Here is a 15856-nt window from a genome sequence, read left to right as displayed (position 1 = left end):
AAAGGAATGTAAATACACACTTGTCTAAATGACAAGTGGGAGACTGAAGGAAATGTGTCCTTCACCCGCATTAGTCTAATACCAAGGTTCAGATTAATTACGAACAATTAATTCAGTGAGATCAAGTGATCGGAACAGCTAGCTGGTGCAATGCTTTCAATCAGTGAGTTCTAACCTATATTAGGCTCACAGCTTACTCTTGACTGAACCTATAAGGTCAGACCAATGGCATGTAACAGATCACCAGATTAAATGAATCGGAAATTCATTTAATAGCTTTTCGGTAATTAGTTCGGAAAAATATAAATATACGATATGACGTTGGATCAGAATCGCACATCGTATCGCGAATATTCGTAAGCAAGGCAAAACAAATAATCGTATCGTACTACGGTGATTCGTTAAGTACGATACGATAAAAAATAGTCGTAAGGCGTTGGTCGCGAATACTAGCTGAGACGAGGCTGCCGGCCCATCGAGCCAAGCGCGCATGCGCGCAAGGCCCAACGAGCCAAGCACCCATGCGCGCAAGGCTTAACGAGCCAGCAGCTCGCCTGCAGCGAGGAGCTGGCCCGCAAGCCTTGGCCGTGTGCGCTCCCGGATAGCAACAAGGCAGTAGGCAAAGCCGCGAGGCCCAAGGCCCACGGCTGCGATACCCGCGTGTGCGCTCCTGTGGGCTTTGATACGTGTGTGTGGCCGGTTGAGGCCTTATATGCCTTGGCCAGTCATGTTATAACCTTAGAGTTATAACACACCACCACACACTTATGTTTTTCCAACCCTAGACTATTCTAATTCTACGTAAGTTCAGTTTTTCCTCCGTTCATACTGTTCTTCCCAAAAGATAAAAACTCTTGAGTATTGTCTAAGCTACGAATCCCAAGACGGATCTGAACGTGTCGGTGAACGAAATAGAGGAAAGACAATTGGAGTTCTTTGTTGGTGTTCGTGAATCGATAAACTAGGGAAAACACGATTCGAATGTAAGTTTACTTAATCTGTACTTTATACATGCTCTCAGGTTTAGGGATTGTTCCGCACATGTTAATATGTATTTAACTGTATTCCCCTACAGATCTGATTTAAACATCATTGAATATTGAATGTAGAACTTGAATATTGAACATAGAAATTGGAATGTTCATGTGTTCTAGTTTGGAAAAGGGTTTGCACTTTCTGAAACATCCTTGAACTTGTATAAAGTTGAGGTTTTTTGAAGATTTGATGATGATTGTTGCAAGGAATACTTTCAAGAATGAAAGCTTCAACTTACTAATCATGTTTTTTTTTTAAAAATAAAGCATAAAGATTGAAACTTGAAACTTGTAAAGGGAGTTTGGAAGATCATTTGAGGGGGGTTTCAAGTATGAAATCTCCTCAAAGACTACTCATTTTTTGACATTTCCTAGTTCAAGTGAGTTTGAACATCACAAGAACATCATTGGATTAATAAACTTGAAATAGGAAAGGTAGAAAGTTTGATCAAATCATGGTAGTTTGTATTAGGGATTCGGTTTACCTTGTTAGGTTTAGGCTAGTTTTCTGATTTGTACTCCCAATTGCTTTCATATTTAAGAAAATTGTAGGAAAATTGAAAGTTTGAAGATTGAATTTTGTGTTTGAATTTTGAGAGGAAAAATGTGTATTACGACGTTGTGTTGAATAACTCCCCCCTCATTTGGGTGAAAATGAAGGGCTTAAATAGGAGATTAATCGGGTAAACGCCAAGCGCAAGAGTAGCGCCAGGCGCTGCTGACGTGTCCTAGGTGCCGCCAAACAAGGACGATGACGCCGTCCTTTTTTTTTGTACCGTGGCTTTGTACTTTGTACGAACTTTGGAGCATAGAATTTTCTTAAGGAAATTTTGCGACTAAAAACACACCTTTGTTATCCGGGTTTTGTGTTTTGGACTCGTTTTTATGGGACAGGGTCCGACATGCTCGGTTTTGTGGGTCGGCGCCCGATTTTAGAATTCTTAGTGGATCTTTGGCTGGAAATGGCCTTGTAAAACCAATGGAGAGGTCCATTGGGTGAGATTGTGTTTGGATTTTGAATTTTTTTTTAGAAATTGAATTTTGTACCGAGTTCCGAGAAGGGAACGGGCTTGGGATTCGGACTTTGGATTTTGGATTTCGGAATACTAATTCTCTTCTTCCTTGCCTATTCTATTTAAATTCCGTATTTTAAATTATAATATTATTATTGTTTTGAGTAATTAAAATGTTGGGAACCGGTTATGAATACCGTGGTTTGAGGATTTGCGTGTTGTGATTCATTAGGCTTGTTTTATTTATTAAAGGACGAATTTTCAGATTTGTTTATTGAATAAAGCATTGATTTTTATGATGATAAACTAGTTTTATTGGGATTTTCAAGTTAGGGTTTTAACCTAGACCTAATGAGTCAATTGATTAGCATAATTAGGTGATGATTTTAATTATGATAATCAATTATATTTTCAGATTTGAATAAAGGTTTAAAGTGTTGGTTTTTATTGATTTTAAAGGCGGAAAAAGTATGTTTTTGTACTAGGGATTGATTTTGCAAATTGAGACGATTATATTATTGAAAAACGATTGAATTCTAAAGTTTAAAGGAGGTTTTAAAATTTATAAAGTTGCTGGAAATTTAATGAACATGGAAATAATTTAAGTTTCATTATTGCAAAGTGGCCCCTACGCTTAGGTATTCAAGGTACGTACAAGTCTAGGGCAACCACACCTTTTGTCAATGACATTACATGATTGTTGATGATGTAAATTACATTATGTGGAATCATGTTTATTTTGGTGAACGAGCATGTGATTTGTAATATTGGATTTATTGGATTAATTGTTGAACAAGCACGTTGGAATTATTATGAGTATGGATTTCATTGTCAATCATGTTGTTCAATATTTATGCATGTATGGTTTGTTTCACATGCAAGGGACGGATTATTTATTTGTATGCTATTGTACGGGACGTCTAGCATACTTTGACCCAATTATTCGTACCTCGTTGTACTATTTATTTTACCACATGTGAAGGGTTAGCTCACGTAAGCCACCGCACATGTAGGGTTCAGTTGGGAATATTATGTATGAAATTAATTAGGATTTGTCGTGCAAGGGCACAACCCTCATGTTAATGTGCATGATGTGGAGTCTCACTTTGGTGAGGAGGAACATGGTAGTAATTTCACAAGTGTCTTGCCTTGTTGATCACAAGTCCTAAAGCATTTAAAATACGATTGTTTTGGTTGTTGTTTATTAATTGTATGTACGCATGTTGGTGAGTCTTGAGTTTGCCTTTAATAAAATATTAATAAACGTAAAGTGCAACTAGAACAAGCTTCAAAACTCTTGGAACGTATATACCTTGAGTATGAACAATGGGGGGAGTCTTGCCGGAAAGCTCTTACTCCTACTAGTGATACAAGACGTTGTTTCATTTATAATATGCGCAGGAATTCCGTCGGTATGGCCCGACACTCGGTATGGCCCGAATTTATTATTTATTATTTGGTGTATGGTTGGCTCCCATCACCTTTTCCTTTATGGAATATTCTTTTGGCCCATTTGAAGCTTATTCTAATTAAATTGTGAGTCAAGAGTCGAGTCAAGAGTCGAGTCTTGTATTCATGATTTGTTTGATTTATTTAATGGCTTTTGCATGTTGATTAGTACTTAGTGAGTGATGCATGTTTATAGTTTTATCTCACTCTATTCTTGTAAGTACTCAGCTTTTGCTGACTACGTGCTTTGTGTGTTTTGGTCATGGCCTTTGCCTTAATGACCCTATGATGATCTATCATTTGCACTTGCATTTATGGGGAGTAGAATAATATAGCAGGTTGGTAGATCGGAATCATGTGGCTTGGGATGATCGAGAGTGTTGCATGTTTTCGTATTTCGAACCATTTAATAATAATTTAATTATGTTTGAAATGTTTGAACTATTTATGTTTTGGGTTTTGGGCCATTATGGTTCCAAATTGTAGGAGGCCTCGATAAAGTATTAATTATGTTTTTAAAAGTTAGTTGACATTAATTTCCGCTGCGTAATTCTGGTAATAGCCTTAACCGTTATCACGGTGGCGGTAATACTTTAGTAATTCCTTTATTTTAAGTTGGAAAATGGTTTTATAAAAGCAAGGAATTATTAGGGTGTTACAATACTTCTTCTTCTTCTTCTTGGCAACAGCATTAGCGACAGCAACCCTAGGAGCAAAAGCATCAACTCCTAGCCCGGTGAATGGAGAGATACCTGTGACATCTAAGCATACATTTTCCCTTTGTCCCAAGAGTAGACAAGAAGGTCTGCAGGACGGAGATCTCTCCCTTCCTCAGACAGAAATCCCAAAGGCACCTCCTTCTGCACAACAACCCCAGCCTGCGAACAGATATCCCCTAACATCTCGAACCAAGTTTTATTATTATTATTATTATTATTATTATTATTATTATTATTATTATTATTATTATTATTATTATTATTATTATTATTATTATTATTATTATTATTATTATTATTATTATTATTATTATTATTATTATTATTATTATTATTATTATTATTATTATTATTATTATTATTATTAGGCTACAGATAAAGTCTAGCCAATCACGAATTGAGGTAACGGCTATTGCTAGTACCCGCAAGTCCCTTCAAAATGAGATTATAAAATTACGACGTTACATTTGAAATATTCGATCATGTTTATCGTGTTTTATGATTTGCGGGAGTAAACTATTTCATATTTATATAATATTTATGAAGCATGAAACAATTATGTTTTATTGATCACCTGATCTTAAGAGTTATTTTACTTCAACTGAAGTACAGAGGTTGAGAATTATAAAACTCATTAAAACATGATTAATAAAAGTGAAAGACCTAGTTTTGTTGGCAGTATCAGTTCACAGGTTACAGTTCACAGTTTACAGTTTCGGTCATGCATGTACCCAGGGGCACAAGCCCACAGTTGAGCACAGGCTCTTAGGGACACGGGTCCATCGTGGAAGACGTTCCACCAGTTTATACTTGCCAACAACTAGCATGTTAATAAAGAATAGGTTACAAATAAACTAATATGATGTTTTATTAAATGTTTTATGATATTCTATTATCCCTGTTTTAGTAACTAAAATGAGTTGAAATGATTTTACGTTACTAGAATAGTACGTTGCTGAGTCTTCGGCTCACCGTTTTGTTTTATGTTTTAGGTGTCGACAGGGACGGCGGATGCAAATAGTGGCAAGGATTTCGTCTTATTAGGGTTCACCTAGTTTAAGCTTAATTTGTACTAAGTTCAAGTAAGATTTTTCTACTAAGTTATGTAAGTCACTTTTGAATATTAATATAAAACATAGTTATATTAGTATTATGAGGATTATGAGGATAATAGCCTTGTAATTCCCAAGAGGGGGTTACGGCGGTAATGTCCCGACCGAATTAGGGAAATTCCGCTGCTTAATTGTTTGAGTTAGAGATCGGGGCGTTACAAATCCTACCTCTCCATCTCCTACCACCACTACAGAAACCACTGCCACAACCCCAAACAACACCGCTACCAATAACAATGCAACCTCCGACGACGTCTCCACCCAATCAAACCCTCTCTCAGCTCCTCCACCAGACGATGACACCATAACCACCACCACCACCACCAACGACGTACCCATCATCCCTAAATGCCGCCACAAGCATAAACATTACCAAGCCACAATCTCCATGGTCCTCCGCCCATATTTACATGAAAATCAAAATCCAGATTTTCTCTCACCTTATTTAGGAAGATACTCCGATTGCCGGCCTCCCAGACAGTTAAAGTTCCGACCATTCTAGTTCGAGTCACGTTTTGGGACCGTAAAATTTCTTGGAAATTCTTGAGGGATTCAATTTCCCAGAATTGTGAGCCTGGGGAAATCAACGGTGGTGGTGACGATAGAGATGAATTGCGGCCGCCTCACATGCTCATCGTCTCCTCCGAAACCAACCCAAAATCAACCACAACCACCAACGAAATCCATCGCAATTAACAATAAAAAGGGCGATATTATATAGAAAGAAAGAACAGGCTAGTTGAAATGGAGAGTTTGGTATTGGTTTGAGCCAGTTAAGAGATATGTCGTCGTTGCCGTTAAGATCGAAGGAAAGGGTCCGAGACTATGGGGTTTGGTTAGGACTTAGACAGAGAGGGAGGCAGAGAGAGGGAGTGATATATTAGGGTAAATATGTCAAAACACTATTCTTAAGAAAAATCTCAACTTTTTGATGAAGGATTTTAAGGGTACTACAATCTTTTTACTGTTCTAAATAAGCACTCCTTGCTTTTAAAAGGGTTATAGAAAAGGGTTATAGTTTCAGTTATGGTGTTCAATGGCAATAGAAGAATTTAGCAATATAGTGGAGTACGATATTTATATAATTATACTCAAATGTTTTCGGGGATGGTGGAACTAAAAATACATACGGTATTTCCGCCCCGTGACTCAAGTTCTAAGGATGATCCGCCATTGATGGTATATCCTCGAAATTATTTGTGGGTTGTTTCAAACTTTAATAATGTCTACAAAGAAAACGTAAAAATTATAAAAATGGGTTAATTTTAAACGAATTCTGGTTTTGATCACAAGTTAATATATCATGCTAGTTCTTGATTGTTTTATGAGAATAAAGACAATTGGATTATTGATGCATGTCCATAAGAGACGAGGTACTAAAATGATTTATGCTTAACTCGATCAAAATTAAGTAGCACTTTTCACATTAAAATTTATGACCTTAAATCTATAACATATTCAAATCAATTGTTATTGGCTATATAGATTAAGTTTCAACTATTAAAGGTCTTGTAAATGAAAAAAGATCATCTATGTCGTTTGGAGAAGAGTACTATGTAGTTTTAATTGTATGAAGGGACCTGGGAAACATGAATTATTATTAATAATAATAATTATTATTATTATTATTAATGAAATATAATAATAATTATTACATAATAATATAATAATAATAATTATTGTTATTATAAATTATTAAGTCAAGTGCTAATTTATTTATTTTTTGCTTTTTACTGATTTTTTTGTAAATAACGTTGGTATGAAAAAAATGGGTATGAGGTCCCAAAAGGTGAAAAAAATAATATTTGGGTCCTGTAAGGTGAAAAAATTAAAAGGTTGGACCCTAACCTTTGACTTAATTTATTATTGAGTGTTAGTATGACTAACGGTGAATTAAGTTATCACAGATTCTTGTTTACAAAGGTTGTACGCTAATTTACTGTAAACCAAGTCCAACTAACAAACCTTTATTGCTTTTGGGCTGGGCTCACACGTGTGAGTAGAACACGAAATATCTTACTTTCTTCTGCCATCATTATCTTTTCACGTTCTCTCTCCTCACACTTCTGCCATCTCCTCCTTCCATTGAAGAATGAAGACATTGATTCAATTATCAATTCACGTATGTCGATCTCCGTTCCTTTCGTTTTCTCTTCAATTAGTTTTTTTTTCTTTTCAATTTTGATGTTATGATGCTATCGATGAGGGTTCAAGAGAATTGGGAACGCTTTTTTCGAGCTACTTCCGGCGAGAGTACCGTCGTGGGTCGAATTTCATTTCATTGGTGTTTCCGTAAGCACTGTAAGAAGGGTATTGGGGCTGAAATACTCAACATTCTTGGATTTTCTCTGACCAATTACGAGCAGTTTGCGAAGGTGATGCGATAAATAAGATCAGGCATTGCGATTTGCGACTTGCGAGTGGAGCTAAGCTCGAAACAGGAGAAGAATTAGGTTCAAAGTGATACTACATTCAACCCTCGTAACTCACCTCAAAAAATAACTCTGGATATATTTCCTTCAACGAATTCTGCCTCTCAATACTATATTTTCACTCAAATCATTTCAGCAATTGGACTTCTACACTTTTCCACACAATGCCTCAACATGTCACATCGTAATGCTCGCATGGTAACTATTGATGCACGAAAATTCAATCAAATCTAGATGGTCTTCCCAATTACCCTTAAAGTTAATAACACATGATCTCAACATATATTTTGTAGTAATCTCAGTCTTGTCTATCGATTGCAGGGTGGAAAGAATTACTCATTTCAATGTCGTTCCCAAGATTCACTAGACCTTTTTGCCAAAATTTCAGACTTTTATGGTCGGTAAGGATCTCAAATGTTTCCCCATAAAGATAATGTCTCCAAATCATTCAAAGCGAATGCACTAGCAGCTAGCTTTAGGTCATGGGTAGGGTAATTGGTTTCATAAAGTTTCAATTGACACAACAACAGCTGCGGAGGTCAAATGCTCTTTTAAAATCTAGAAGCTTCCTCACTTTTCTCACTTCACTCGAATTTCGATTCCTTTTTCAACAAGTTTGTCATTGATTTTGCTTCCTTCCAAAAGTCTTTCACAAACCTCCTATAATAGTCAGCTAAGCCTAGGAAACTTCAGATATCAGACACGTTCTTTGGAGTAGGTCACTCACTCACAGCTTGAATCTTAGCAGGATCTACAAAGACTCCTTCTGCTCAACTTTTCTTTTTACCGAACCTCATCACGCCTTTCATGTATGCATAAATTTTGGGCTTAACTCTTAGCTATTTCATTAATTCATATAATTCCTCCTATCTTTTCAAGACAACAAATGATTTCTAACGATCCTGGACCACTCGAATCTTCTCTTAAATTTATTTCCTCACGTAACATAGTTTTCAATCAATTTAGTCCCTCACTTTTCCGTCGGTGTCACTTATACACACATGACTTCAAGATTTGTATACTTCATTCACATAAAACTAAATTCTTTTAGGCGTCTCCAATATAATTCTCAAGTGTTTGTCATGCTCTTTCTCATTCCTTGAATAAATCCGGACATCATCAATAACATAATAACGAACTTAATCCGGACATCATCAAATCCATAATTATGGCAGGTGCATAGGTTAACCCAAAAGACATTACTCTAAACCCATAATGACAATAACGAGTCCTAATGAGGTCTTAAGTCCTTATCAGCTATTCTCAATTGGTGGTACTTCAAACACAAATTAGTCTTCGAGAACACACTCGCCCAATTCAATTGATCCAATATGTCATCTATCTTAGGCAAAGGGTATATGTTCTTGATGGTGTTTAGTTCCCTAAAATGAATGCATAATTCCATACTCGTATCTTTCTCCTTAATAGGTAACACAGGAGCTCCTTACGGTGATGCACTAGGCCTAATATACCCCTTAACAAAACAACTCTTGCAATTGTGTCTTCAATTCGCTCATTTCAGGAGGTGTCATGGTATATGGTGCTTTAGATATAGGTGTCGTTTCAGGAACTAAGTGTATAGTGAACTCAAAGGCTCTAACAGATAACATACTTGCAATTTCGCTCGGGAACACATCAATGAATGCACTCATAATGGCAACATCCTCGGTTTTCACTCCAACTTCTTTACTCACCTCTAACACACTACGGAAAAATAGTTCACACTCCCTATTCATCAATTTCCTCACTTGCATTACCGAAATATCTAAAGGTTTTTGGTCTTCTCAAAACATCTATATGAGGTCAACCTTCCAATAGGGTTCCTTAAACTTACTTTTTGAATTTCACAGTCTGACTTAGCCTTGTACAAGCTTAGCCAATCCATTCCCAAAATTACATCTAGGTCCATCAGGTTAAACTTTATCAAATAAGAAGGGAAAATGCAATCTTTTGTCTTCAAAAGCAAGCTTTTAAACAACTTGGTACACCTTAAGGTTACCCCAGTAGGTATACTAACAGGTAAATCTATCACCTCAAAATCTACTAAATCAGACTCTTGACAACAGATGACAAGACGAAAGAATAAGTTGCCACCGAATCAAATAATGCTTTAATTGGCACGAAGTTAATAGAAAAAAAAAGTACCATGAACTACGTTTGCAGAACGTTCCGCTTCATTTCTACACATCACGAATAGTTTGCCCGGAGCCTTATCCTGGTTGTTGTTATCATTTGCAGGCTTATTATAGTTCTCTTGATTGTTTTGTGCCCCTCCAGGCTTTGAATCTTGACTTCCAGACTGGTTAAACCTCACTTGATTTCCACTTCCATTACCATTTTGTTCCTTTTTCTGCTTGGTGAAACACTCATACTCCCTATGCCCCCTTTTCTGACAATAGTTGCATGTCACTAATTCTCCATTGCAGTTTTTACCAGGATGGTTGTTGCTGCACCTCTTACAGCGATGCACTCTCTCAGATTGGTTCCTATTGTTGTGCCCCTGATTGTTCCTCCCTTGAAAATTTCCATTTCCACTCTCATTCCTATTTACATTCGTATTTTTCTTGAAATTCCCTTGGTTTTTCCCAGCATTAAACTCTTTTCTTTTCTCCCCAACAACATTTTTCTCGTCCCTTATGGACTGCAAACCATAAATATGAGCGGTTCTCTCATACACATTATCTAAAGATGTAAAGGTTTCTCCACCTAATCCCAACTGGATCTCATCAGTCAACCCTTGCCCAAACCTCTGAGCTTTTATCTCTTCTGTGGCTACAACCTCAGGTGCAAACCTCGGCAGCGCTATAAATTTGTTATAATATTCAGCGATGGTCATACTTCCCATGCCAAGGTTTATGAATTCCTGCGCTTTTCGTTTTGTTATAAAAGGAGGATAAAACTTTTCCCTCAATGCAACAACAAATGAGTCCCAATTAAATCCCTCAACAGCACTTAGTCTAGTTCCATTTTCCTTCCACCAAAGGTCGGCCTCATCTTTCAGGTAAAGGACAGCTTGATCTACTTTCATATTTTCAGGACAGTTTACCGCCCCAAATAGTTTTTCAAACTCCCTGATCCAGTTTTCAAGGAAGGTCGGGTCTGCTTGCCCCTTGAAGTATGGTGGCTTAACTTTCACAAGCCTTTCAAACATGTCCCCTGCAGAATCGGGACGCTCAGTTCTTTCCTGGGTTAGCCTTTCCGCCAAGAGGCGAATAGCAGTAGCTAGGTCATTATTGATGGCCATCCTAGAGCGCGGCCTGTAAGTAATATATTCTATTTTAGGTTCGAGATTTCACTTAACATTATCCTAGCAATGTAACATCACACCAACATCCAGAATTCACATAACATAAACAATCATTCACGAATGATATTTGCATGCAGAACATTCAACCAAGAAACAAAGAATAACTTCAATCATCACGAATAATAAGGTAGAATAAAAGAAGAAAACATTCCCCTTGCGTGCCCGTAATAAACTTTGATCCTTTAGATAGTCAATAATCTAACTTTTATTCCTCAGAAGAATGTCGATAACAATCCTAAATATTAACACACCTGTTCTCAAAATAAAGTAAAAAGGTTCTATGATATAAACATAAACTATGGTTGGGCGAATTGTCCAACATTTTTCTCACACACAACTAAATATGTAAGCAAAGCTAAAGGGAGACATCATCAGACTTGTCCTTTGATTCGCTATAACCTTCTAGGGTGAATAACTCATATTTAAGTTCATCATCGTTATCCATATCAAAATAATAAGCTTGTTTTCTTGGCCTTGAGGATCTTCGTAGACCTAGAAGTTGATGATTAGTTTCCTCTATTTCAAGCTCAAACTCAAACTCAATCTCAGGCTCAGAATCAGATTCAACCCTCAGAAAGGCTTTGTAGATATCCATTTTTGTTTGACCCACAACACGGTCATACTCACGAATCGCCTCATCATCACTACCATATACACTTGTTTTCATTACTTCGCGACAAATGTGCTCTAGACTACGAATTCTACTGTTGTCAGGTTCATAATTCATCACTTTTTCATCATCACTCAGATCAATAAGATTGGAGTTTCTCCCTACTCTATTTTCTTCTATGCCAGACATGATTAGTAATCTATAACAATTAAACATAGTTTCTATGTTAGTAATTAGTACTCTAACTTACCGTATGATCCCACAATACACAATAAGTAAGAATATATAGCAATCGCAAAGCATAGGAAAGACATAGACATTTAACAAGTATAGAAAATACAACCATGTTGAACTAACTATTTAATGCAGACATAATGTTTCTATTCTATATGCCCTTTCCTATATTACCCATCTCTCATAATAAATCATAATAGGTCAAACATTAAAAAATAAACAAGAACGATTAGTAAGAAATAATTTGATTAAACGAATAAATATTAAACGAATAAATAATAAACAAGTAATTTTTTTTTAAATGCATAAATAATAAGAAATTTTTATTAACGAATAAATAAACTTAAGGAATAAGATTTTTATTATTATTTTTTTTCCGAATATATTTAATTTGATTTCGAAAAGAAAGAAAAACATACTTAATTCACATAAACGGGAAGTTTCGAATAAATAAGTTAATTTCGAACTTAAATAAAAAAATTAATATACTTTTAAACAAATAAAATGAATTTGGTCCCCAAAAAAAAAGTACGCATTTTTTAATGATGTAATAAGTAGAAGCTCAATTCTAGGAAATTCGTTTTAGGAAAATAGCTAGTTTAGGCGCCTAAAAGTTTAAAAAGTAGACACGAAAAGTCAGTAAAACCTTTAGCTCTAAAATACCACTTTGTAACACCCCGACAATTCCCTTTTTCTAAAATAACCCTTTTATAAATATAACTATAGAGAATTATCAAAGTATTATCGCCCGTGTGAAAACATAACGGCTTATTCAGAATTTTGCAGCGGAAAACATAAAACTAACTTTTAGGTTCATAAATAATTGATTACATATTAAGTCCAAAACCAATTAACGGAAATAAGGAAATACGAATAGTATGACAAATTTCAAATCCAAATTAACAAACCAAATCACTTAACAAAACAAATCTAACTACAAGCTCTCTAATCCCGATTCCAATGATGCATCATCTTCAAACCTGTAGATGGGCAACGCTTATTGATCCTTAGAGACTGCTCACCAAAGATGGGTCATCACAGGATCAATAAGGCATAGCCATGATCAACACACACAAACAAAGCACGTAATCAGCAAAGCTGAGTACTACATACTAAAACAATAATAATCCTAACATTATACTATTAAACGAACAACCCTAACATGATACTAATGAACATAAATAAGTGCAGACAAAACATGATAATTTGACGACCATACTTGACTAGACTAGGCTAGACTTACAACAATATATTATTTTAGTTCAAATAGACAATGGACCGAGTTGTCCGTCCGGCAGTCTTCACTAAGGAAGACGAGGTACGGGCGCGACTCCGTAACCTCAGAGACCTGCGATATCGAGGAACATTTGAATAAAAATAGGACACGGTGATCAATCCGGTCCGAGATAAAGGTCATGGGCTACCACCATGAACCCCAACTCCTGTTTGTCCGTCACTTTAGACGTGCACAGTCTAAAGCTATTGCTACTCAGTTTCACTTTACATGATTTACAAATTGAGACTCTGTTATGACTCAACAATCACATAAGGCATACAATCCACATTTGTTCACAACTGTTTTTATCTTGGAATTAAGTAAGTGATCATAAAAGCATCAATCAAGACTCATTCCAATTTATCCAACCTTTCCTTTAACCATGATCAACCCCTGTATATGGGTATAAAGTTTCAACTTACTAAACAAGGTCCACCGCCCTCATAAAGTAGTGAAAAGCTAAAAAGGAACAACGAACAATCGATCTGAATCAATATATATAAAATAATCTAGTGTTCCCAATCAAACATGTTTGCATCAATCATCTACTAACATGTTATAATCCTTGTAACGAAATACATATGTTCAACATGTCCATCCAACAATATTAAACATGAAATTCCGACATAATCAGGTTCATCAATAAATTTCAACTTGGTTTCAACAGATAGCACACATTCCAAGCACACAGGTATGTACGTACCTTGTGTAAACAAACTGCAAGACCACTTTAATAATTTAAAAGTCGCCTACAGAGAATTCTCCACCTAACAACAACCAATATAGACTCATATCAATTCATATTGAATTTTCAGCAACATTAGGGAGCTTCAAACCCCTCCTAAACATAATTAGAACATTTCCCAATACCAAAACTTGAATATTTGGTTTCCTAGCATCATAATTATTATATTAATTATTGAAATTCGTTGAAAACTCTTCAAGGCATCATACTTTAAATTTCCAGCAATATAACTAATTTCAAACTACTCCAAAACATAATCAACATGTTTGAAATCATAAAAACAATAACTTTAATAATTCCTAAACATCCTACCATGATTTAAAATCATTAAAAACCTTAAAATTCATACTTTAAATAATTAAAAATCAATATCTCAATGCATTTATATAATCTGAAAATTTATAATTTAATTATGCAAACATATAATTTCTTGAAATTCATAATCAAATCATAAAACTTATAATTTGAATTCAAGAAACATAATTAAATCATAAAAACGCAATTCAATTCATTAATTAGTTTAGGGTTTAAGAAAATAACCAAAAGTGAGGGAGAGAAGTTGCTGGCCGGCGGCAGTGGCGGCGCGGCAGCAGGTGGGAAGGTGGCGCAGCGACTGGGCAACGCCACTGGTGGTTGCGGTGGTCGGCAGGCGGCGCGGCTTGCAGCGATTTGAGAGGGGAAGCAAAGCAGGAAGGGAAAGAAAGGGGAACGAAGAAGAACGCTGGCTAGAGACCAGCAGCGACGGTTGGTGCGCGGTGGCTGGTGGCTGGTGGCACGGCACAGAACGGTGGCGCAAGAGATGGTGGCACTCGGTGGTTGTGCGGTGGCTGCAAGCAAGGAGAAAAACGAAACAGAACCATGATTAAAGAAAGCAAAAGGAAAGAGAGAGAGAGAAGGAAACACGAGGGGAGAGAAGGGGAGGAGTTTACCGACGACGGAGGGACGACGGTGGTCCAGTGTGGTTGGTTGACCGACGGCGGTAAGGTGAAGCAATTCTGCAGAATTACGTGAAGGAGCAAGAAGGAGGGTTTGCAAAACTGTTTTTCACGTGAAGGAATAGGAGGGAGAGTTTTTGTTTTTGTTTTTTTTTCTTCTTCTTGTTTGGGTTTTACGTGAAGTTGGATTAGAAAAGGGAGTAAAGAGTTTGGGTTTTTGTTATTTGGGCTTCACCCAATTGGGCTAGAATTAGGATTGAGAATTAGGATTGAGGTTGCTTGAATCCAGAATGGTTAGGATTGTTTTCCAAAATCAAAGCGTTTTTGTAATTCAAATTCTTTTCAAAGTAAAATTCTAAAACTATTTTGATTTCATAAATCGTTAAATATTTAGAACGTAATTAACATAAAATAAATATACGTTAATTATAAATTTATTACTAAAATTCCTAAATTCTATTTAAATATAAATAATATACGTTAAAATATATTTAATAAAATTTATAAATTTACGGGGGATTACATTTATATTTCTACATTTCTTCGGCTAATGTGAGTCATGCAATCTGTTTTATTCCACACCTTGTAATTTTATGTGTTAAAATTGTGGTTATGTTGGTTAAAGTTATGTAAATTGTTCTAAAAGTTAAGACAGTGTCTTCCGTCGACTCAAGCCTAACTTTTACTTTTAATAACTTAACTTTAACTGCTAAAAGTCTGACTTTTATATTTTTACCTTTCTTCAGCTAATGTGAGTCGTGCATTATTTTTATTTCATACATTGTAATTTTATGTGTTAAAGTTGTGGTTATGTAGGTTAAAGTTATTTGGAAATTGTTCTAAAAGTTAAGGCAGTTTTTCGTCGTCTCAAACCTAACTTTCACTTTTATTAACTTAACTTTAACTACTAAAAGTCTGACTTTTATATTTCTACCTTTCTTCGGCTAATGTGAGTCATGCAATCTGTTTTATTCCACACCTTGTAATTTT

General features: G+C 35.9%; 1 long non-coding RNA gene across 1 annotated transcript; it reads right to left on the bottom strand.

Moving 5' to 3' along the window:
• Positions 1 to 12676: 12676 nt before the first annotated feature.
• On the bottom strand, positions 12677 to 15316 carry LOC130465987 (uncharacterized). The gene is made up of 4 exons (XR_008925999.1): positions 14861 to 15316; positions 14472 to 14758; positions 13890 to 13953; positions 12677 to 12924 (listed from the first exon to the last, which is right to left on the bottom strand). It is a non-coding gene; the product is annotated as an uncharacterized lncRNA (long non-coding RNA).
• Positions 15317 to 15856: the final 540 nt, after the last annotated feature.

Source organism: Spinacia oleracea, chromosome 1 (assembly GCF_020520425.1).
Source record: "Spinacia oleracea cultivar Varoflay chromosome 1, BTI_SOV_V1, whole genome shotgun sequence".
NCBI classification, from domain to species: Eukaryota; Viridiplantae; Streptophyta; class Magnoliopsida; order Caryophyllales; family Amaranthaceae; genus Spinacia; species Spinacia oleracea.
The sequence above is the reverse complement of the archived record's forward strand: the minus strand, read 5'-3'. Positions and strand labels throughout refer to the sequence as shown.